The sequence below is a fragment of the Panthera uncia genome, chromosome X (genome assembly GCF_023721935.1).
Source record: "Panthera uncia isolate 11264 chromosome X, Puncia_PCG_1.0, whole genome shotgun sequence".
Classification (NCBI taxonomy): Eukaryota; Metazoa; Chordata; class Mammalia; order Carnivora; family Felidae; genus Panthera; species Panthera uncia.
This window is the reverse complement of record NC_064817.1, coordinates 57112929-57138755: the sequence shown is the minus strand read 5'-3', so window position 1 is coordinate 57138755 and position 25827 is coordinate 57112929. Positions and strand designations below refer to the sequence as shown.

At 37.7% G+C, this 25827-nt stretch overlaps 2 long non-coding RNA genes across 2 annotated transcripts in view; both read left to right on the top strand.

Moving 5' to 3' along the window:
• Positions 1–25827, top strand: part of LOC125931769 (uncharacterized) — a 134938-nt gene that overhangs the window by 102875 nt on the left and 6236 nt on the right. The gene's annotated exons all lie outside the window — the stretch shown is intronic.
• LOC125931770 (uncharacterized) lies at positions 13112–24707 on the top strand. The gene is made up of 2 exons (XR_007460489.1): positions 13112–19960; positions 19992–24707. It is a non-coding gene; the product is annotated as an uncharacterized LOC125931770 (long non-coding RNA).

Sequence of the window (25827 nt, the reverse complement as noted above, 5' to 3'; positions counted from 1 at the left end):
TTAAATCCCTGGCCACCATTTCTTCTTGTTCTATCCTTTGACAATTCTTCTGTCTTATCATTTTGAAGAAAGAAAAAAATAATAAAATAAAAAATGAAAATTAAAAACAAAACAAAAAAGTCAAATAAAGGAAGCTAGATCCTAAGTGTGTTTTGGTCTGCTTGTTGAAAGAAGCTTGATAGAGGGGCACCTGGGTTGCTTAGTTGGTTAAGCTTCTGACTTCAGCTCAGGTCATGATCTCACAGATCATAGGTTTAAGCCTGGCATCATGAGCTGTGCTGACAGCTCAGAGCCTGGAGCCTGCTTTGGATTCTGTGTCTCCTTCTCTCTCTGCCCCTCCCCAACTCACAAATTGTCTCTCAAACATTAAAAATTTAGAAAAATAAAATCATCTCTTTAAAAAAACAAGCTTGATAGAATAGAGGAAAAAGAAAAAGGAAAAAAAATTTTTTTTAATAAAATAAGAGTAAAAAGTTAAAAAAAATAAAAAAAGATTTGCTGTTTCTGTATCCAAGAAAGAGAAAGAAAATGAAAGAAAAAGGGAAAACAATTTAAGCAAAAACAGAAGCAAAGAAAACAAACGAACCAGCAAACAAAATGAAACCCAAATGAGGTTACATTCAGTGTTCCCTAGCACTGGAACTTTGAAGCATACTATAATCCATAGACTAAGTAGGTGGAGGGATTTGTGCTCGTCTTCTGGGGGATGTGCCTGGAGGGTACATTTGGGTGAGGCTTGGTGCAACAGTTCCATTCTCCACTTGGTGGCACTGCTTAACTTACTGGGGTGGATCTGTGTGTGTGCCCACACATGTCTGCATGCATGCACTCGAAGTGAAAATGGCTTCACCACCCAGCTCCCTGGTATCTGGCGCAGGAACTTTTCACTCTCACCATGCTGTTCAAACACCCCTCCTTTGTCTCAGGCCTCCATCAGCTCCCTGCCCCTACCTTGTCTGTGTCCAAGCTGTCTGCCTGCCAGGTGGCACCTCCCTCCAGAGTTTTATCTTAGATTGGGCTGTATTTCAAAACCCCACACTTCAGAGACCCCTGTGGCCTGAACAAATGGTGAGTCTCTTGGGCAGAGTCTCACCCAGGAATGGCCAGGTGCTAGCTTGTCTCAGAAAATGTTTGCGGGATCATGCAGTGGCAGAAGTTCAGAGTTTATGGCAAATCACAACACAGCCAGTGCCAGGTTTTGCCACACTCTGGCGGCTTTGTCCCAATACCAGCAAACATGGCCCTTCTCCGGGGTCCACTGGGACCTTTGCCCATGGGGAGGCCATATGGCCTCTACTAAATGAACTCCAATCAGGGGAACCACTTCTCCCCATGTGGCACATAGACCACACAGACCATGCTCCCTGCTCCTGAGATTTGCCCTACGTCCTCACCAGAGCACTGCCAGACACTGAGCTCTGAACCTTCAGTCTCTGTTCCACTGTTTATAGAATCCTGGTGGTATTGAAACCCTCTCCTTTCTCCCTGTCAATGGTTTTGGAGAACAGATTTCTTGTCCAGTCCCCTGCGAATGTTTTCACTCTTCCTCTCTCTTTCTCTCCAGCTACTTTTGGCAGGGAGGGCATTTTTCTTGGACGATAATGAAACACTGCACTCTCCCCCTTTCTCTTTTTCTCTCTTTCTCCAAGAAAACAGCTTCCTACCCTCCATGGCTCCATGGCTCTTCCCCAGTTCCCCTCTCCACACCATGTACCTGCCAAGTTCTGTGGCTCAAATATGCAGATTGTTGCTTTAATCCTCAGATCAATTTCCTAAGTGTTCAAAATGGTTTGATGCTGACCTAGCTGCGTTTCAGGGACAAAATAAGTTCAGGGACTCCATACTACTCTGTCATCCTTTTTTTTTATGTTTCATTATTTTTTTTCTTTTTGAGAGAGAGAGGGTGAAAGTGAGCAAGAGGCAGAGAGAGAAGGAGAGAGAGAGAAATGGCACTCACCCAAATCAGAGCTCAAACTCACAAATTGTGAGATCACGACCTGAGCTGAAGTCAGATGCTTAACCAACTGAGCCACCCAGGCACCCCACTACTCTGCCATCCTAACCCGAAAACCTCACCTTTGTCTTTTAATTGAATTTAATCAAATGCCTTCCCTCAGCCCACTGCCAATGTTGTGACTGCACTGAACTGCAGGGCACTCTCCCTGTGATATCCCTGAGAGGCTCTAATTTGTGAATGGGGCCTGCAGTATCAGATATCTGCCCACAGTCTATCTGTTGGGTTTGCAGTGACCCTGAACTATAGGACTTTCTCCTTGTACTGCCCTTTGTGAGGTTTTTGTTGGTTGGCAAAGCCAGAAGTCTGATCATATGTCTGCCTCCAGCCCACTACTGGGACTGCAGTTGAGCTGTTGTGTAATTATCTTCCACTCTCAACAGGGCAAGAGTCACTTTGAGGTGGTGCTGGTCACTATCTCAGCTGCTTGCAGAATGAGACAGGTCAGGTGCCACTTTGGAGGGATTCCTGCTGAGTAGGTCAGGTTGGATGTGGTATATCTACAGGACAAGATGAGCCTGGGTATGGTATGTTAACATATTGTGTGGAGAGTGTTCATTCTGGCTACAGCAGGTATCTGGGTATCTAGGCTGGAGAGGGGAGAGAAATGGTGCCAGCCAGCCTTTTTTCTTGGAGAATTTTCCTAAGTATTCCTGTCTCTCCAGCACACTTTCTGAATTTTCTAAATATCCTTCCTGTATACCTTGAGTGCTTTTCAAACTGATGCTTCTATGCTATATCTTGGTGAGGTTGTTTGTTATGTTATCTCTTTAAGGGTGGGGACTCAGTTCCCTATCTCCCTCAGTATCTTCCAGAGCTGAATCTCCTAATTTTTAAAGTAACTGGAGTTAAGCTCCACCAATTCAAAAAATTACAGAATTAAGCCCCATTGATTTTCAAAGCAAAATATTATGGGTACTCATCTTCCCAGTGCAGGTGCTCCATGTCTGGGGTGCCTGGTGTGAGGACTGTTCCTCTCCTTTATCTGTGCTTGTGGTGTCACTCCTGTTTGTGATTAGTCTTGCTGGGAGTTTCATTTCAGACCAGGTCTCTACCCCTCCTACCGTTTTTGATGTGGTCTCCTGTCTCTAACTGTAGAGAGTCTGTTCTTCCAGTCTTCACATAATTTTTTGGTTAGTTGTACTGATGTGACTGTTATTTAGGTGTATACATGGGATGAGGTGAGCTTAGGGTCCTCCTACTGTGCTATCAGTTTTAATATTTTTTTTTATGTGGTCTTTATGGTTTTCTATATATGGTATCATGTCATTTGCAAAGAATGATGGTTTAATTTCTTCCTTGGCAATTTGGATGTGTTTTATTTCTTTTTATTTTCTGATTTCTGTGGCTAGAAATTCCAGTATTACGTTGAATGAAAGTGATGAGAAAGGACATTCTTGACTTGTCCTTGATCTTAGAAGAGAAACTGTCAGTACTTCAGTAAGTTAGCTGTGGTTTTTTCATATATGGCATTTATTATGTTGAAGTGTTTTTCCTCTAAGCCCACTTTGTTGAGAGTTTTTATCATAAATGGATGTTTTATTTTGTGAAATGTTTTTTATGCACCTCTTGAGATTATCATATTTTTTTAACTTGAGTGTAGCTGACATACAATGTTACATTACTTTCAGATGTACAACATAGTGTTTCAACGAGTTTATACATTATACTATACTCACCATAATTGTTGCTACCATCTCTTACCATACAAGGCTATTGCAATATCATTGACTATTTTCCTTCTGCCATTCCATCTATTTCAATGTCTTATTGATTCCATAACTACAAGCCTATATCTTCCACCTCCCTTCACCTATTTTGCCCATTCCCCCATATGCTGCCCTCTAGCAACCATCACTTTGTTCTCTGTATTTACAGAACTGATTCTGCCTTTCATTTGTTTATTCACTTGTTTTTGTTTTTAGAATACACATATAAGTGAAATCATATGGTATTTGTTGTTCTCTGGTTGACTTAGTTCACTTAGCATAATAAACTTTATCCATCTATGTAGAAAATGGAATAATCTCATCCATTTTTATGGTTGTGTAATAGTCCATTATATATAGAACACATCTTTCATTTTTTCATTTTTATATATTTTTTTTACTTTTTATTTAAATTTTAGTTAGTTAACATACTGTGCAATATTGGTTCCAGGAGTAGAATTCAGTGATTCATCACTTACATACAACACCTAGTGCTCATAATAACAAGTGCCCTCTTTAACACCCATCATCCATCTAATCCATCCAATCCAACTTCTTCATTCAACCCTCAGTTTGCTCTCTATCATTAAGAGTCTCTTGTGGTTTGTTTCCCCTCTCTCCTTTTTCCCCACTTTCCATATGTTCATCTGTCTTGTTTCTTAAATTACACATGAGTGAAATCATATGGGATTTATCTTTCTCTGATTGAATTATTTCACTTGGCATAATGCATTCTAGCTCCATCAGTGTCTTTGAAAATGAAAAGATTTCATTCTTTTTGATGGCTGAGTAATATTACATTTTGTGTGTGTGTGTGTGTGTGTGTGTGTGTGTGTGTGTTGTGTGTGTGTGTCACATCTTCCTTATTCATTCATCAGTCGATGGACATTTGGGCTCTCTCCATAGTTTGCCTATTGCTGATAATACTGCTATAAACATCAGGGTGCATGTACCCCTTCAAATCTGTATTTATATATCCTTTGGGTAACTACCTAATAGTGAAATTGCTGGATCTTGGGTAGTTCTATTTTCAGTTTCTTGAGGAACCTCTTTACTATTCTCCAGAATGGCTGTACCATTTTGCATTCCCACCAACAGTGCAAGAGGGTTCCCCTTTCTCTGCATCCTTGCCAACACCTGTTGTTTCTTGTGTTCTTAATTTTAGCCATTCTGATAGGTGTGAGGTGGTATCTCATTGTCATTTTGACTTGTATTTCCCTGATGATGAATGACGTTGAGCATCTTTTCATGTGTCTGTTAGCCATCTGGATGACTTCTTTGGAAAAGGGTCTATTCATGTCTTCTGCCCATTTCTTAGCTGGTTTTTGGGTGTTGAGTTTGGATACGAATCCTTTATCAGATATGTCATTTGCAAATATCTTCTCACATTCCATAGGCTGACTTTTAGTTTTATTGATTGTTTCCTTTGCTGTGCAGAAGCTTTTTATCTTGATGAGGTTCCAATAGTTCAGGTTTGCTTTCGTTTCCATTACCTTTGGCAACATATCTAGTAAGAAGTTGCTCTCGCCAAGGACAAAGAGGTTGCTGCTGGTGTTCTTCTCAAGGATTTTGATGGCTTCCTGTCCCACATTTTATGAGGTGACCATATAGCTGTGGGTCCATTTCTGGGTTTTCTTTTCTGTTCCACTGATCTATGTGTCTGTTTTTGTGACAGAACCATACTTTCTTGATGACTATAGCTTTGTAATATATCTTGAAATCTTAAATCGTGATGCCACCACTTTTGTTTTCGTTTTCAGCGTTGCTTTGACTATTCAGGGTCTTTTGTGGTTCCATAACAATTTTAGTATTGTTTTAGCTCTGCGAAAAATACTGATGGTATTTTTGATAAGGATTGCAGATTGCAATAAATATGTAGATTGCTTTGGGTAGTATAGACATTTTAACAATGTTTGTACTTATAATCCATGAGCATGGAATGTTTTTCTATTTATTTGTGTTCTCTTCAATTTCTTTTATAAGTATTGTATAGTTTCCAGAGTATATATCTTTTAACTCTTTAGTTAGGTTTATTCCTAGGTATCTTATTGTTTTTGGGTGCAATTGCAAATGAGATCGATTCCTTGATTTCTCTTTATGCTGCTTTGTTATTGATTTATAAAAATGCAACAAATTTCTGCATGTTGATTTTATATACTACAACTTTGTTTTACATGAAGAATAATTTACATGTTGTGTTTGTTTTACATGAAGAATAATTCTTCTTTTTTTACATTTATGTATTTATTGAAAGACAGAGAGCAGGGGAAGGGCAGAGAGTGAGGGAGACAGAGAATCCCAATCAAGCTCCATGCACTGTGCAGTCTGAAACAGGGCTCAAATTCATGAACCATGAGATCATGAAGTCATGAGCTGAAGTCAAGAATCAGATGCATGACTGAATCACCCATGTGCCCTGAAGAATAATTCTTTAAATGTACTATTGAATTTGATTTGCTAATATCTTGTTGAGAATTTTTGCATCCATGTTCATCAGGGCTATTGGCCTGTAGTTCTCCTTTTTCGTGGTGTCTTTGTGTGGTTTTGGAATCAAGGTAATGCTTGGCTTCATAGAATGAGTTTGCAAGTTTTCCTTCTATTTCTATCTTTTGGAACAGTTTGAGAAGAATAGGTATTAACTCTTCTTTATTTTTTTTTTTAAGTCTTTTTATTATTTATTTTTGAGACAGAGGGAGACACAGACCATGAGCTGGGAAGGGGCAGAAAGAGAAAGAGACACAGACTCTGAAGCAGGCTCCAGGCTCTGAGCTGGCAACACACAGCCTGATGTGGGGCTCAAACTCATGAACCGTGAGACCATGACCTAAGCCAAAGTCGGACGTTTAACAGATTGAGCAACCCAGGTGCCCCAGTATTAACTCTTCTTTAAATGTCTGGTAAAATTCCTCTGGAAAACCACATGGCCCTGGACTTTTGTTTGGTGGGAGATTTTTTATTACTGAGTCGATTTCTTTGCTGTTCTTCCTGTTTCAGTTTTGGTAGTACAAGAGTTTCTAAGAATTTGCCCATTTCTCCCAGATTAACAAGTTTGTTGGCAAAGATTTTTCATAATTCTTTTCAAAGAATTTCTTATAATTGTTTGTATTTCGGTGGTGTTGGTTGTGTTCTCTCCTCTTTCATTTGTGATTTTATCTATGTGGGTCATCTCTCTTCTTTTTGATAAGTCTGGATAGGGGTTTATCAATTTTGTTAATTCTTTCACAGAGTCAGCTTTTAGTTTTGTTGATCTGTACTACTGGTTTGTTTATTTGTTTGTTTCTCTATCATTTATTTCTGCTCTAATCTTCATTATTTCCCTCCTTCTGCTGGCTTTAGGCTTTATTTGCTGTTCCTTTTCTAGCTCCTTTTGGTGTAAAGTTAGGTTGCATACTGGGGACCTTTCTTGCTTCTTGAGATAGGCCTGAATAGCAATATGCTACCTTGTTAGGACTGTCTTTGATGCATCCCAAAAGGTTTGGACTGTCATGTTTTCATTTTCATTTGCTTAGATTTATTTGTTAATTCCTCTTTAATTTCCTGGTAACCCATTCATTCTTTAGTAGGATGTTCTTTAGCCTCTATGTATTTGAGGGCTTTCCAAATTTTTTCTTGTGATTGGCTTCCCATTGTGATCTGAAGATATGCATGGTATGATCTCAACAATTTTGTACTTGTTGAGGCCTGATTTGCGACCCAGTATGTGACGTATTTTGGAGAATGTTCCATGTGCACTCAAAAAGAATGTGTATTCTCCTGCTTTAGAATGAAATGTTCCGAATATACCTGTTAAGTCCATCTGGTTCAGTGTATCATTCAAAGCCATTTTTTCCTTGTTGGTTTTCTGCTTAGGTGATCTGTCCATTGTTGTAAGTGGGGTGTTAAATTTCCCTACTATTATTGTATTATTATCCATAACTTTATGTTTGTGATAAATTGATTTATATATTTGAGTGCCTCCAGGTTGGGAGCATATTTACAATTCTTAGATCTTCTTGATGGATAGACCCTTTAACTATGATATAATGCCCTTCTACATCTTTTTTTACAGTTTTTGTTTTAAGTCTAGTTTGTATGATATAAATATGGCTATTTCAGGTTTCTTTTGACATCCATCAGCATGATAGGTGTTTCTCCATCCCCTCATTTCAATCTGCAGGTGTCTTTAGATCTAAAATGCATCTTTTAGGCAACATATAGATGGATCTTATTTTCTAAAAATTTTTTTTTAAATTTTTTTTTTTTAACGGTTATTTATTTTTGAGACAGAGAGAGACAGAGCATGAATGGGGGAGGGTCAGAGAGAGGGAGACACAGAATCTGAAACAGGCTCCAGGCTCTGAGCTGTCAGCACAGAGCCCGACCCGGGGCTCGAACTCACGGACCGCGAGATCATGACCTGAGCCGAAGTCGGCCACTTAACCGACTGAGCCACCCAGGCGCCCCTTTTCTAAAAATTTTTTAACATTTATTTATTTTTGAGAGAGAAAGAGCGTGAGTGGGGGAGGGGCAGAGAGGGAGGGAGATACAGAATCCAAAGCAGGCTCCAGGCACTGAGCTGTCAGTGCAGAGCCTGACACGGGGCTAGAACCCACGAACTGTGAGATCACGACCTGAGCCAAAGTCAGACACTCAACTGACTGAGCCACTCAGGCACCCCTTGTTTTTAATCCATTCAATACCTGTCTTTTGATTGGAACATTTAGTCCATTTACATTCACATTGATTATTGAAAGATATGAATGTAGTGCCATTGTGTTACCTTTAGAGTTGGTGTTTCTGGTGATGCTCTCTGGTTCTTTCTAGTCTTTCTTGCTTTTGGTCTTTGTTCCCACTCTACTCAAAGAGTCCCCCTTAAAATTTCTTCCAGGGGTGTCTTTTTTTTCACCTTTATTTTTTTTATTTTTTAAAATTTACATACAAATTAGCATATAGTGCAACAATGATTTTAGGAGTAGATTCCTTAGTGCCCCTTACCCATTTAGCCCATCCCCCCTCCCACAATCCCTCCAGGGACCCTCAGTTTGTTCTCCATATTTATGAGTCTCTTCTGTTTTGTCCCCCTCCCTGTTTTTTATATTATTTTTGTTTCCCTTCCCTATGTTCATCTGTTTGGTCTCTTAAAGTCCTCATGAGTGAAGTCATATGATTTTTGTCTTTCTCTGACTAATTTCACTTAGCATAATACCCTCCAGTTCCATCCATGTAGTTGCAAATGGCAAGATTTCATTCTTTTTGATTGCTGAGTAATACTCTATTGTATATATATACCACATTTTCTTTATGCATTCATCCACCGATGGACATTTGGGCGCTTTCCATACTTTGGCTATTGTTGATAGTGCTGCTATAAACATGGGGGTGCATGTGTCCCTTCGAAACAGCACACCTGTATCCCGTGAATAAATGCCTAGTAGTGCAATTGCTGGGTCATACGGTAGTTCTATTTTTAATTTTTTGAGGAACCTCCATACTGTTTGCCAGAGTGGCTGCACCAGCTTGCATTCCCATTCCAGGGGTGTCTTAATGGTCACAAATTCCTTTAGCTTTTGTTTGTCTGGGAAACTCTTTATCTTTCCTTCTATTTTTAATGACAGCTTTGCTGGATAAAATATTTTGGCTGCATTTTTTCCCATTCAGCACATTGAATATATCTTGCCATTCATTTCTGGCCTGTCAATTTTCTGTGGAAAGATCTGCTGTGAACCTGATCAGTCTTGACTTGTAGGTTAAGGATTTTTTTCCCTTGCTGTTTTCAGTATTCTTCCCTTGTCTCTGTATTTTGTGCATTTAACTATGATATGTTTTGGTGATGGCCAGCTTGTATTGAATTTAATGGTTCTCTCTACTTCTTGGATTTTGATGTCAGTGTCCTTCCCCAGATTAGGGAGGTTTTCAGCTATAATTTGTTCACATAAACCTTCTGTCCCTTTTTCGTTTCCTTCATCTTCTGGGACTCCTATGATAGGAATGTTATTACATTTTAATAAATTGCTGAGTTCCCTAAGTCTGCCTTCATGATCCCTGACCTTTGTTTTCCCTCTTCTTTTCAACTTCATTATTTTCCATAATATTATCTTCTATATTGCTAATTTGCTCCTCTGCCTAATCCATCCTCGTTTTTATGGCCATCGTTTGAGTTTGCATGTAGTTTTAGCATTTTTTATTTGCTCCTGATTTTATTTTAGTTCTTTCATCTCTGCAGAAGAATTCTCTGGTGTCTCTATGCTGTTTTCAAGCCCAACTAGTATACTTATTATAATCATTGTTTTAAATTCTAGTTCAGACATCTTACTTATATTTGCATTGACTAAATCCCTGGCTGTCATTTCTTCCTGTTCTTTCTTTTGAGTTGAATTTCTCCATCTTGTCATTTGGAGGAAGAAACAACAATGATAGAATGAAAAATTCAAAAATGTTTAAAAAATCAAACAAAGGAAGCTAGATACTAGGTGTGTTTCGGTCTTCTTGTTAAGAGAAGCTGCCACATTTTCTCCCTCAAATTATGCAAATTGTTCTGTTAATCCTCAGATTGATTTCCTAGGTGTTCAAAATGGTTTGATGTTGATCTAGCTGTCTTCGAGGGATGAGACAAGCCCAGGACCCCCTTATTACTGACATCTTAACTCCTCCACCAGGTTTTCCATAGTAGACTGTCATGTATCTGTAAATAGAGTTTTGCTTTTTCCTTGCTGAATCAGATGCCTTTTATTTCTTTTTGTTTCCTGATTGTTGTGGCTAGTACTTCCAGTACTATGTTAAATAACAGTGTTGAGAGTGGACAACCCTGTCTTATTCCTGATCATAAAGGAAAAGCTCTCAGTTTTTCCTCATTGAAGATGATGTGGTTTTTCATAGATGTCCTTTCTTAGCTGTGGGTTTTTCATAGATGGCCTTCATTATACAGAGGTATGTTCCCTCTAAACCTACTTTGTTGAAGATGTTGTACTTTGTCAAATGCTTTTTCTTGCACCTATTCAAAGGATCAGATGGTTCTTATCCTTTCTTTTATTAATGTGGTGTATCACATTGATTGATTTGCAAATACTGAATCACCCTTGCAACACAGGAATAAAGGCTACTTAATACTGGTGAATGACTCTTTTAATGTATTATTGAATTCAGTTTGCTAGTATTTCAGTGACAGTTTTTGTATCCATGCTCAGGAATATTGGTTGTAGTTCTTTTTTTTAGTGGAGACTTTAACCGTTTATTGTTGTTGTTGTTGTTGATGATGTTGTTTTTAGTAATCTCTACACCCAACATGGGCTCAAACTCATGACCCTGAGATCATGAGTTGCATGCTCTTCCAACAGAGCCAGCTAGGCACGTTTTTATCTGGTTTTGGTATCAGGGTAATGCTGGCCATATAGAATGAATTCAGAATTTTACCTCCTTACCTATTTTGGGGAGTAGTTTGAGAATAGTTACTGTTCTTGAAATATTTGGTAGAATTCACCTGTGAAGCCATCTGGCCCTAGACTTTGTTTATAGGGAGATTTGGTATTACTGATTCAATTTCTTTGCCAATTATCAGTCTCTTCAAATTTTCTACTTCTTCCTATTTCACTTTAGGTATTTTATGTGTCTTGAATTTATCCATTTATTCCAGGTTGTCCAATTTGTTGGCATATAGTTTTCCATAATATTCTATTTTTTTTGTATTTCTGTGGCACTAGTTGTTCTTTCTCCTCTCTCATTTATGATTTTATTATTTGGATCCTTTCTCTTTTCTTGCTGATAAGTCTAGCTAAATGTTTATCAATTTTATTAATTTTTTCTATATACCAGCTCCTGGTTTCATTGATCTGTTCTATTGTTTTTAGTTTCTATATCATTTATTTCTGCTCTAATCTTTATTGTTTCCTTTCTTCTGCTGGCTTTACACTTAGTTTGTTGTTCTTTATCTAGCTCCTTTAGGTGTAGGGTTAGGTTGTTTTCTGATATTTTTTTCTTGTTTCTTGAGTTACTTCTGTATTGCTATATACTTCCCTCTTTAGACTGCTTTTGCTACATCCCACAGGTTTTGGCCTGTGTTTTTACTTTAATTTGTTTCCATGTATTTTTAAACTTTCTTCTTTGATTTCCTGGTTGACCCATTTATTCTTTAGTAGCATGTTCTTTAACTTCCATGTATTTGTGGTCTTTCCAAATTTTTTCTTCTGGTTGACTTCAAGTTTCATAGTGCTCTAGTCAGAAAACATGCATGGTATGATCTTAATCTTTTTGTATTTTTTGAGGTCTGATTTGTGACCTAATATGTGATGTATTCTGGAAAATGTCCCCTGTGCACTTGAAAAGAATGTGTATTCTTCTGTTCTAGGATGGCATGTTCTGAATATACCTGTTAAGTCCATCTGGTCCTGTGTGTCATTCAAAGATACTGTTTCCTGGAAAATTCAAAGATTTTCCATTCAGATGATCTGTCTATTGACGATAGTAGGGTGTTAAAGTCACCTACTATTATTGTATTATTATGAATGAGTTCCTTTATGCTTGTTATTAATCATTTTATATATTTAGGTGCTTTCATGTTGGGTGCATACATATTTACAATTGTTAGACCTTTTTGTTGGATTGTCCAGTTTAGTATATTATAGTGGCTTTGTTTTTTAATCTCTTGTTACAGTCTTTGTTTTAAATTCTAATTTGTACAATATGAGTATTGCTACTCTGGCTTTCTTTTGACATTCTTTTGCGTGATAAATTTTTCTCCATCCCCTTTCAATCTGCAGGTGTCTTTAGGTCTAAAAAGAGTCTCTTGTAGGCAGCATATAGACGGGTCTTGTTTTTTATCCATTCTGACACCCTATGTCCTTTGATTGGCACATTTAGTCCATTTACATTCAGGGTAATTATTGATAGATATGTATTTAGTGCTATGTTGCTACTTGTTTTTGTTGTTGTTGATGTTGCTTCAGGAGATTTTCTCTGATCCTTTCTTTGTCATTTTTGGTCATTCAGTTCCACTCAATGAAGTTCCCTTTAATATTTCTTGCAGGGCTGGTTTAGTGGTCATGAATTCTTGTAGTTTTTGTCTGGGAAACTCCTTATCTCTCCTTCTATTTCGAATGATAGCCTTGCTGAATATTGTCTGTAGATTTTTCTAATTCAGCACTTTGAATGTATCATGTCACTGACTTCTGGCTTTGACAGAAATCCCTGTTTATGTTGAGAAATCCCCAGCTAGTTTTATAAGTCTTCCCTTGTAAGTTAAGGACTTCTTTTCTCTTGCTGCTTTTAAGACTTTTTTTTCTTTATCACTATATTTTGCCAATTTAATTCCAATAGTTTTTGGTGTTGGCATACCTGTGTTGATATTTTTAATTTTTTTTACTGTTTTTTTTTTTTTTTTTTTTGAGAGGGAGGGAGAGAGCATGAGTGGGACAGGGGCAGAGAGAGAGGGAGGCACAAAATCTAAAGTAGGCTCCAGGCTCTGAGCTGAGAGCACAGAGCCCGATGCGGGGCTTGAACTCATGAACTATATCATGACCTGAGCTGAAGTCAGATGCTTAACCGACTGAGCCACCCAGGCACCCCACTTTTGTTGATATTGTTGAGTTCTCTGTGCCTCCTAGATCTATATGTGTTTCCTTCCCCAGATTAGGGAAATTTTCAGTTACAATTTCCTCAAATAAATTTTCTGCTCCCTCTTCTCTCTCTTTTCTTTTGGGACTCCTAAAATATGAATGTTACTATGTTTGATGGAATCCCTGTGTTCCCTAAGTCAATTCTCATGGTCCATAATTCTTCTTTCTCTCTTTTGTTCAGGTTCATTATTTTCCATTATATTGTTTACTAGGTCACTAATTCATTCCTCTGCTTCTCCAGCCTGCTGTTCATTGAATTGAGAATGTTTCCAGTCCCATTTTTTTTTTTTTTTGCACTCATTTCTGACTGATTCTTTTTTTTAACTTTTTTATCTCTGTGGTAAGGGTTTCCCTGATGTCTTCCATTCTTTCTCAAGCCTAGTGAGTATCGTCATGCTATAAATTCCCCATCAGGCATGTTACTTGTACCTGTTTTGCTTAGATCTCTGGCCATGACCCTATCTTCTTCTTTCATTTGGGGTGAATTTTTCCATCTTGGCATTTTGTGTTAGAAAAACGAGTTATGTTTCCTGCTCCTGAAAATAATGGCTTTATTTAGAGATCCTGTAGTCCCCAGGTCCTGGTGCTTCAGAGAGTATCTCTGGTGTCTGCTGTGTGCACTCTGGTGTTGTGTTTTGTTTGCTCTATCCTTCAGTCCAGTCATCTGCATAGGCTCTCCTTGCCTGTAGTGGGCAGTCCTTGGTTTTACTGTGGTAAGTTTTAACTAGATGTGTTCTGGTCTGCTTGTGAAATGAGACCTGATACTACTTCCACTAGAACTAAAGCCATGCAGAACTCTTTAGTAGGGAAATGTGTTGTGGTCAGGGGTTTGTGCTGGTCTTCTGGGGAAGGGTCCTGTCACACTGGGTCTGAAGCAAGCTTGATTGAGGACAGTCCCACCAGAGTGCAGGGATATGGGTTTGGTGTAAGCAAGTTAGGAAGCCAGTATTGGCACTGTGCTGCTTCACACAGAGGGCTCTGTGTTAATGTTGAAGGGTGGGGGGAGAGAAATGGCAATACCCAGCTCCTTTGTCCCTGGAGAAGCGTCTCTGTAAACACTGCCTCTTAGGAATGCACTGGGAGAAGAGCAAATAATCTACTCCCTGTGTGCCCCAGGCATTCTTCAGATCACTGTTTCCATGCAGTCTACCTCCAGGTGGTTTGCTTGCCTTCCTTCCAGGACAGGGCCTTGCCCTCAGGACTCTATCCCAGCCAAGCCTGCTGACCTTTAAAACTCAAGGCTTTAAACCCTGCTAGTTGCAAGAACTCAGGAAATCAGCCCCTTTTTTTCCCAGCCAATGTCTTTGGGGGAAATCTTCTCCTTATGTGTTCCCATGTGTGCTTTCTTACCCTTCTCTCCACAACCATGGCTCCCTCTCCTCCACAGCACCCATGATGGGTTTCTCTCCTAAACCAAGTCTCCACACTTCCTACTTTCTTCAATGTGACCTCTTCTGTCCTTCTAGTTGTGCAGTTCATTCTGTCAGTCTTCAGGTTGATTTCTGGGATAATTAGGGTGATTTGATAGTTATCTAGTTGTGTTTGTGAGACAAGATGAGCCTAGTGTCCTACTCCCCCGCCATCTTCACACGCTGTTTTTTTAATCCATTCCATTATTCTATGTCTTTTGATTGGAGTATTTAGACCATTTGCATTAAAATAATTCATAGCATGTACTTACTGGCATTTTGTTAATTGTTTTGGATATTTTTATAGTTGTTCTTTCTTCCTTTCTTCTTCTCTTGCTCTCTTGTGGATGACAGCTTTATTATACTTGGATTCCATTCTTTTTTTGTGTGTATGTATGTATTATAGGTTTTTGATTTGTGGTTACCATTAGGCTCATATATAACATAAAATATGTGTAGCCGTCTATATTAAGTTGATGGTTCCTTAAATTTGAATACATTCTAAAAATTTTTTAATGTTTTATTTATTTTTGAGAGAGAGACAGAGCTTGAGCAGGGGAGGGGCACAGAAAGAGGGAGACACAGAATCTGAAGCAGGCCCCAGGCTCTGAGCTGTCAGCACAGTCTAATGTGGGGCTCAAACTCAATGGGGTTTGCCCCACTGGTTTTCAAAGCCAGAGGTTATGGGGATTCATCTTCTGAGTGTAAGTCCCCAGTGCCTAGGGTGACTGGTATGGGATTTGATCTTCTTGCTTCTTTGTGCTTGTGGTGTCCCTCCTGTTTGTGACTAGTCTTGTTAAGGGTTTGTTTCCCAACCACATCTCTGCCCCTCCTAGCTTTTTTGATGTGGCCTCCTTTCTACAATTAACCGTGGAAGGTCTGTTTTACCAGTCTTCAGGTTATTTTCAGAGTCCAGTCAGTTTCACGGATGTAGCTGTTATCTCAGTGTGCGCATGGGAGACAGTGAGCTCAGGATCTTCCTACTCCACCATCTTCCCTGAACTCCCCTTAAATGACCTTTTTATTCTCAAAGGGAAATTTTTCTTTTTTTCCAGTTTTATTGCGATATAATTGCCATACAGCATGGTATAAGGTATACAGCATAATGTTTTGACTTACACATACTGTAAAATAATCACTATAAGTTTAGTTAACATCCATTATTTCATATAGATAATAAATAAAGAAAAAAATGGTTTCTTTTCTTGTGATAAGAACTTTTAGTGTAACAGGGAGGAAATTTAACATGTATGGCTCCTTGCAGCTTCTATTTCCCTCGCTGCTGTTACCTATAGCTTAGAAGCTTCAGCTTAGCCCTGAACATATGCATGTTACAGATAAGATTTGCAAAAACTGCTTTTTACTTAAAATCTACCTTATCCAAGGAGATAAAGAAGTATGTACAAAATGACTATGCTATGTTTAAAATTTACAGTAATGACATGACCAGATTTCAGTACACAAAGTTCAACTGACCAAGGACAGAGAAGTTACATGACCTTCCTGGGGTGTCTACAGACATCAGTAACCTTTTGACCCCTAGCCTCTCCTGCTTTCCCCTTTTGCTAACATAAAAGAAACTTGAATTTTATGCCAAGGGGAGATGATTCTTTGGGACAACAGTCTGCAATCTCCTTGGTTTGATGGCTTACTGAATAGTCACTTTCCATATCCCAAATCCTGCCTCATGACTTACAGGCCGGTCAATGCAGTGAGCAGAATGAGCCTGGACTTGGTAACATTAGGATCTACTCTTAACAACTTTCAAATATACTATACAGCAGTATTTACTATAGTCACCGTGTTGTACATTACATCTTCAGTATTTATAACTGTAAATTTGTACCTTTTGATCACTGTCATCCAATTCCCTCCTCCCACCCTAGAGACTTTAACACTAATCCCGTACTCCTTGTTGTTTTGGCTTCTGAAGTCTCTATTCTGTCCCCTAATAATTGCACAGATTTCCTTAAACATTTGAAGACAAAAAATCTTCATCTTTGACCATGGGCTCTGTGTTGGGGCACATCTCCAAAACTGAGTCCAGACAGTTTACACTTCTGCCTTTGTCTTCATTTCTTGCCTCCATAGCTACCCCTTTTGGAATAAGTAGTGCCCAAGTTGATTCAAGCCTTTGGTTAATTTCCAGAGTTCTGAAAAATGTTGATCTGACAGTTTTTTGTCTATTTGTTCACTGAATTTATGGGGAGGACATCAAATTTTGAGTATTTTACTCTGTCATTATTGCTGACAACATTACTATAATGGTTCAAAAATACATCTACCAGTTCTCTAATATTCATCCTTTACATGGTAGAGTCTAAATACCATCATTTCACTCACAGAAGTAGAAAGTGAGAGACTTAGGGTCTACTCAGATTTTTTCTACATATACACACAGCCATGAGTAAGCATGTGGCCTTTTAGATTTCCAGAAATTTCACAGAGGTTTTCAAAGCCCTTTCAGATATATCATTCCCCAGCCTTACCTCTCAAACTGTTTTGTTAATGTATTATATGCCCTGTTACCTATTGCTTCAGGCAGCAGACACCTAAGACATTATCTTACACATATTTTCCATAAATGCCTCCTGAGAAACATCTTTATCACTAGATCAGTTCTGAGTTAAAGTTATCTTAATAAAGATAAAATTCTGAATCAGTGTCCCAGGTAGCCATAAGACAGGTAAAAACAAATAATTAATTACATTTATTTATAATGTCAGTTCCAGGCATCTAGGCTGGTATTTTCACTACTACCATTTAGCCAAGGATTGGAGAATAATACTGAGATAAATTAAAATGGCACAATTTGCGGTTCTCATTGAGAATCAATTACACTTTTTGGAATAAGCATCGCCCAGGTTGATTCAAGACTTTGGTTAACTTCCAGAGATCAAAAAAAAAGTTGATTTTGACTATTTTTGTCCATTTGTTCATTGGTTTTGTGGAGAGGTGAGATTATGAGTCTTTTACTGTCACAATTGCTGACATCTCTCCTATAATGGTTTAAAAATACGTCTACAAACTCTCTAGTATTCATTCTTTAAATTAAAAAAAAATGTTAATGTTTATTAATTTTTGAGATTCAGAGTTTGAGCAGAAGAGGGGCAGACAGAGAGGGAGACACAGAATTTGAAGCAGGCTCCAGGCTCTGAGCTGTCAGCACAGAGCCTGATGCAAGGCTCAAACTCACGAATCGTGAAATCATGATGTGAGCTGAAGTCGGACACTTAACCAACTGAGCCACCCAGGCACCCCTCATTCTTTAAATGGTAGAGTCTATCATTCTATAAATGTGGGTTGCATTTTGTGACTCAATCATAATAAATAGAAAAAAGTGGAAGGGATGGTACATGACTCAAAAGGACTATGTCACAAAAAACATCTTTTTTCCTCCCGCTCTCTTGGATTATTCACTATTGGGAAAGCCAAGTGCACATGCTGAGGCCCACACAGAAGGAATGGAGTATTTCTACCCAAAGCAATGTGGTTGAGAAATCTTAAAAATTAATCCTACAACCCAGTCAAACCTTCAGATAATTGTAGTCACAGCAGACTCCTTATCTCCAGTATCCTGAGAGCCTCTGTGCCAGAACTATTAACTAAGCTACACCCAAATTTCTAACCCCTACAAAACTGTGCAATTAATGTTTGTTGTTTTGATCCACTACAATTTGTTACACCACAGTAGATAGCTCATAAACCCTCTCATAAAAAAAGATTAAACTTTTAAGAGCAGTCCTGAAAAATATATTAGATGATAATCTTTTCCAGTGCTAATCAAATATTATTAGAAAAGGTAAAAGCCTATTAAAATGGATTCTAGATATAGTTCTTGACAGGTTGTCTGTTATACCTCTGAAATGATCTCTAAAGAAAATGAGAGAAATATATAAGCTGAGGGCCAGTTTTGTGTAGTGAATTTGGAAATTTCTGACCTGACCTAGGAAAAATGTGACCACCAGGTGGCAGTAGCATACCATGAGTTTTATTCAGATGGTACATTAATAAATTTGTATGAAGAACAGGGGATGGGGGAATTCCTTACAGCATGGGACCTTACAGAGTCTCACAACTTAGAAGACGAGGAGGCGAAGAAACTTCATTGAAAGAAGGGAAATAAGAAAGGGTCTTACTGTCTAGGTGGTATCACTCAGCAGCAAGATGGGGACTCTGGGTCAGTGAGCTCCACAAGGCAACAGGGGCTTGAGGTCATTTATAGCACCAGAATTTACCTTATTTGTCACCAGCAGATTTACAAGTACAGTTTTATAAAGCATGCAAACCAGGCAAACCCAAAATGGCTAAGCAAATCCTTATAGGGGCTACATTTACAGTAAATGCATGCATATAATGTATACATTTGTTAAAAATTGTACAAATTTGTAAAATGGGTAAAAAATTGAGTTTGTCACTGGTGGGCTTAAAGTTAATTATTCTGGCCTGCTGTGAAGAAGGAAACAATATAGGGCCAATATACAAGAGCCATCTTTGGCTTATTTATTTACTTTTTGGCTTATTTATATAACAAGTTCCCATGCCACTTAATATGAAGACAGTCTTCAATGATATAGAGGTCTTTGTAGGTATGTTAATATTTTAAAAATGTCATTCAAGACAAAATAGCCTCTTCCCATTGTATGCCATGGGAATTCACTGGTTCTCTAGAGGGTAAATCAGAATTAAATATTTACCTTGGGTGGGGGCTCCTGGGTGGCTCAGTTGGTTAAGCGTCTGACTCCTGATTTCGACTCAAGTCAGATTCTCATGATTGTGAGATCGAGTTCTGCACTGGGCTCCGTGCTGTCAGTACAGGGCCTGCTTGAGATTCTCTCCTTCTCTCTGCGCCCCTCACCCTTCTCTAAGTAAACAAACTTAAAGAAAATATTTACCTTGGGAAAATATTTTTTTGAAAGACAGGTTACTTACAGAGAACCAACTAAGATTCATATTAAGCTTTGTATGTGTTTTCTACATTTGTCTAAAAATTGCCACAAACCTAACAGCTTTAAATAAAATACATTTATTACATCGTGTTTTCTGAAGGCCAAGAATTTGTGACAGTTTACTTGCATCCTCTGTTTAGGGTCTCACAAGACTGTAATCAAGGTGTTAGCTGGGCTGCATTCTCATCTGGAGAAATAAATGGGGAAGAATATATTTCCAAGTTCATTCAGGTTGCTGAAATAATTTTAAAATTTTTAAATTAAAATTAAAAAAATGACAGGACCAAGAGAGGTTAAAAATTTTTTTTTTTTTTTAAAGAGAGGTTAAAATTTTAAAAATGACAGGGACCAAGAGAAATATCATGTTACCTAGGCATGATATTTCTCAGACTTAAGAAGATAACAAATTACTATGAATTCTGTATGTATATAAAATAGATTACTTTCTTTCCCATGTTTTTACTACTAGCTGCAATTTACTCTTTTACAATTGCCATAGCTAATATTGTGATAGTAAAAAAACACAACAAACATTAATTTTATTTCCATCAGCCTACAAAAAATCTTGATGACAGACACTCATATATTCATATGAGGAAATATTTTATTTTTGGAATAAAGTATCATAGCCCAACTTAAGAACACCGATAAGCGGTTATAAACTGGTTCTCAAATAAATTTGCCAAAGTGAGTTAAAATTGCTCTACAGGTAAAGTTTTCTAATTATAATTGCTCTAACCTTTTAAGGTTAACATTTGAAAATATTATGAAAGAGAAATGAGAATTTTAATCTAATGCTTAAAAATCAGTCTTCCAAAATTAATTTGAGCATTCTAAGCTCTGAGATGTAAATTTGAAAGTGTTGTTTCTTCAGAAGAATTCTCCTCAAAAGAAATTCCAGGAAGAAATGACAGCCAGAGAATTGCTCAAAACAGAGACAAACAATATATCTGAACAAGAATTTAGAATAACAGTCAAAAGACTAATAGCCTGGCTTAAAAAAAAAAAAAAAAGCATAGAAGACAGCAGAGAATCTATTACTACAGAGATCAGAGACCTAAGAAATAGTCACAATGAATTAAGGAATGGTATAAATGAGATGCAAAATAATAAACTAGATGCAGTGACAGTGAGGATGGAGGAGAGAATAGGTGAAATCAAAGATAAAATTATGGAAAATGATGAAAAAAAGAGGGAAAATAAATGACTAGACCATAAGGAGAGAATTCAAGACCTAAGTGATTCAATGAAATGAAATAATACCTATATCATAGGAATTCCAGAAGAGAGAAAGGGGCAGAAGGTTTATTTGAACAAATGATAGCTGAGAATGTCTCTAATCTGGGGAAGGAAACAGGCATCCAAGTCCAAGAGGCACAGAGAACTCCCTTCAAAATCAACAAGAACAGGTAAACACCACAACATATCATCATGAAACGCAAAATACAAAGATGAAGACAGAATTCTGAAAGCAGTTAGGGACAAACAGGTATTAAACCACAAGGGTAGACACATAAGGGTAGTAGCAGACCTGTCCATTGAAACTTGGAAGGCCAGAAGGAAGTGTCAGGAAACATTCAATGTGCTGAACAGGAAAAATATGCAGCCAAGAATCCCTTATCCAGCAAGGCTATCATTCAGAATAGAAGGAGAGATAAAGGTTTTCCAAGACAAAAACTAAAGGAGTTCACGCAGGAAATTCTAAGAGGGACTCTGTGACTGGAAAGCAGCAAAGATAACAAAGAACCAGAAACACCACCACAAGCATGAAACCTACAGATATCACAATGACACTAAACTCATATCTTTCAATAATCACTCTGAATGTAAATGGACTAAATGCCCCAATAAAAAGACATAGGGTAACAGAATGGGTTTAAAAAAAAAAACAAGATCCATGTATATGCTGCCTACAAGAGATTCATTTTAGACCTGAGGACACCTGCAGATTGAAAGTGAGGGGATGGTGAACCACCTAATATGCTACCAGACATCAAAAGAAAGGTAGAGTAGCCATACTTACATCAGACAAACTATATTCTTTAAAAAGACTGTAACAAGAGATGAAGGGCATTATATCATAATTAAGTGGCCTATCCATCAAGAAGAGCTAACAATTATAGATGTTTATGCCCCCAACATGGAATAACCAAATATATAAATCAATCACAGACATAAATAAATGTATAGATAATAATACCGTGATTGTAGGGGACCTTAATACTCCACTCATAGCAATGCACAGATCATCGGCAGAAGAAAATCAATAAGGAAACAATGGCTCTGAATGACACATTAGACCAAATGGATTTAACAGATATATTCAGAACTTTTCATCCAAAAGCAGCAGAATACACATTCTTCTCAAGTGTGCATGGAACATTCTCTAAAATAGATCACACATTGGGTCAGAAAACAGCCCTCAATAAATATAAGAATTGAGATCATACCATGCATATTTTCAGTTCACAGCACTATGAAACTTGAAATCAACCACAAAAAAAAATTTGGAAAGTCCCAAATACATGGAGATTAAGGAATATCCTACTAAAGAATGAATGGGTTAACCAAGAAATTAAAGAAGAAATTTAAAAATATATGGAAGCAAATGAAAATGAAAACACAACAGTCCAAACCCTGTGGGATACAGCAAAGGCAGTCCTAAGAGGAAAATACATTGCCATTCAGGCCTATCTCAAGAAGCAAGAAAGGTCCCAAATATACAACCTAACCTCACACCTAAAGGAACCAGAAGGGCAGCAGCAAAGAAAGCACAAAGCCAAAAGAAAAGAAATAATAATGATTAGAACAGAAATAAACAATATAGAATCTAAAAAAAAAAAACAAAAAACAGTAGAACAGATCAATGAATCTAAGAGCTGCCTTTTTGAAAGAATAAACCAAATTGTTAAACCCCTAACTACACTTCTTAAAAAGAATTGAGTACCCAAATAGATAAAATCACAAATGAAAGAGGACAGATGACAACTAACACCAAAGAAATACAATTATTAGAGAACACTATGAAAAAATCATATGTCAACAAACTGGACAATCTGGAAGAAATGGGCAAATTCCTAGACACTCACACACTACCAAAACTCAAATGGGAAGAAATAGAAAATTTGAATACACCTATATCCAGTGAAAAAACTGAATCAGTTATCAAAAAACTCCCAAGTAAGAGTCCTGGACTAGATGGCTTCCCTGGGGAATTCTACCAGACATTTAAAGCAGTTAACTCCTATTCTCCTCAAGTTTTTTCAAAAAATATAAATGGAAAGAAAGCTTCCAGACTCATTCTAGGAAGTCAGCATTACCTTGATTCCCAATCCAGACAAAGACCCCACTAATAAGGAGAATTACAGGCCAATATCCCTGATGAACATGCATGCAAATATTCTCAACAAGATACTAGCAAATCTAATTCAACTGTATATTAAAGGAATTATTCACCATGATCAAGTGGGATTCATTCCTGGGCTGCAGGGTTGGGTCAATAATTGCAGATCAATCAATGTGATACATCACATTATAGAAGAAAGGGTAAGAACCATAGGATCCTGTCAATAGAAGCAGAAAACACATTTGACAAAATACAGCATCCTTTCTTAATTAAAACCCTCAAGAAAGTCAGGATAGAAGGAACACACCTAAACATCATAAAAGCCATATATGAAAAGGCCACAGCTAATATCATCCTCAATAAGGGAAAACAGAAGAGCTTTCCTCCTGAGATCAGGAACACGACAGGGATGTCTACTCTCACCACTGTTGTCTAACATAGTGTTGGAAGTCCTAGCCTCAGCAATCAGACAACAAAATGAAACACAAGGCATCCAAATTAGCAAAGAAGAAGTCAAACTTTCACTCTTCGCAGATGACATGATACTCTACATGGGAAACCCGAAAGATTCCACCAAAAAAACTGGTAGAGCTGATACATGAATTCAGCAAAGTCGCAGGATATACAATTAATGTACAGAGATCAGTTGCATTTCTATACACCAATAATGAAGCAACAGAAAGATATCAAGGTATTGATCGCATTTAGAATTGCACCAAGAACTATAAAAATACCTAGGAATAAACCTAATCAAAGAGGTAAAAGATCTGTATGCTGAAAACTATAGAAAGTTTATGAAAGAAATTGAAGACACAAAGAAATCGAAAAACATTCCATACTCATGGATCAGAAGAATATTGTCAAAATGTCAATACTACCCAAAGCAATCTACAGATGCAATGCAATCCCAATCAAAATAGCACCAGCATTCTTCACAGAGATAGAACAAACAATCTTAAAATTTGTATGGAACCAGAAAAGACCCTGAATAACCAAAGTAATGTTAAAAAAGAAAACCAAAGCTGGAGGCATCATAATCCCAGACTTTAGCCTGTATTACAAAGCTGTAATTGAGACAGTATGGTACTGGCACAAAAACAGACACTAGGCCAATGCAACAGAATACAAAACCCAGAAATGGACCCACAAACATACAGCCAACTAATCTTCAACAAACCAGAAAAGAGTATCCATTGGAAAAAAGTCTCTTTAGCAAATGGTGCGGGGAGAACTGAACAACAACATGTATAAGAATGAAACTGGACCACTTTTTTTACACCATACACAAAAATAAACTCAAAATGGATGAAAGACGTAAATGTGAGATAGGAAGCCATCAAAATCCTCGAGGAGGTAACAGGCAGCAACCTCTTTGACCTTTGCCACAGCAATTTACTTGACATGTCTCTGAAGGTAAGGGAAGTAAAACCACAAATGAAGTATTGGGATGTCATCAAAATAAAAACCTTCTGCACAAGAAATGAAACAATCAACAAAACTAAAAGGCAACCAACAAAATGGGAGAAGATATTTGCAAATAACATATTGGATAAAGGGTTAGAATAAAAAATCTATAAAGAACTTACCAAACTCAACACCCAAAAAACAAATAATCCAGTGAAGAAATGGGCAGGAGAGATGAACAGTCTCTTTTCCAAAGAAGACATCCAAAGGCAAACAGACACAATGAAAAGATGCTCAACATCAGTCATCTTCAGGGAAATACAAATGAAAACAAGCTGCTCAGAGTAGCAAAAATTAACAACTCAGGAAACAACAGATGTTGGCAAGGATGTGGAAAAAAGGGAACACTCCTAAACTGTTGGTGGGAATGCAAACTGGTGCAGCCACTCTGGAAAAGTGTGGAGGTTCCTCAAAAAAATTAAAAAAGAATTACCCTACACCCCAGCAATAGCACTACTCAGAATTTATCCAAAGGATACAGGAGTGCTGATTCATAGGGGCACATGCACCCCAATGTTTATAGCAACACTATCAACAATAGCCAAACTATGGAAAGAGTCCAAATATCCATCAATTGATGAATGGATAAAGAAGATGTGGTATATATACACAATGGAATACTATTTGGCAATGAAAAAGGAATATTACCATTTGCAACAACATGGATACAACTAGAGGGTATTATGGTAAGCTTAAATAAGAGAAAGACAAATATCGTAGGATTTCACTCATATGTGGAATTTGAGAAACCTAACAGATGACCATAGAGAAAGGGAAGGAAAAATAAGATACAGAGACGGGGGTAAGCCCTAAGAGACTCTTTAAAATTAGAGAAAACAGACTGAGGGTTGATGGGGGTGGAGGGCTGGGGAAGTGGGGAAGATGGGTGAAGGGCACTGAGGAGAGCACTTGTTGGGATGAGCATTGAGTGTTGTATATAAGTGATGAATCATAGGAATCTATTCTTGAAGCCAAGACTACACTGCTCGTTAGCTAACTTGACAATAAATAAATAAAAACAAAGAAAAAAAGAAAAGAAACTGTTGTTTCTTATTACTTCACTTCACACACATAAAGTAGTTGTATTAGTTAGGGTTCTCCAGATAAATAGAAATAGAACCAATAGGGGAGATGTATATATATATATACACACATAAATACACATACATATACATATATTATAGGAATTAAATCATGTAATTATGAAGGCTAAGTCCCACGATCTGCTGACTGTAAACTGGACAATCAGAAAATCTGGTGGTATACTTCAGTCTGAGTCTGAAGTTCTGGGAACTAGGGGAGCCAATGGTGTAACTTAGTCAAGATTGAAAGCCTAGGGGAGGAGAGAT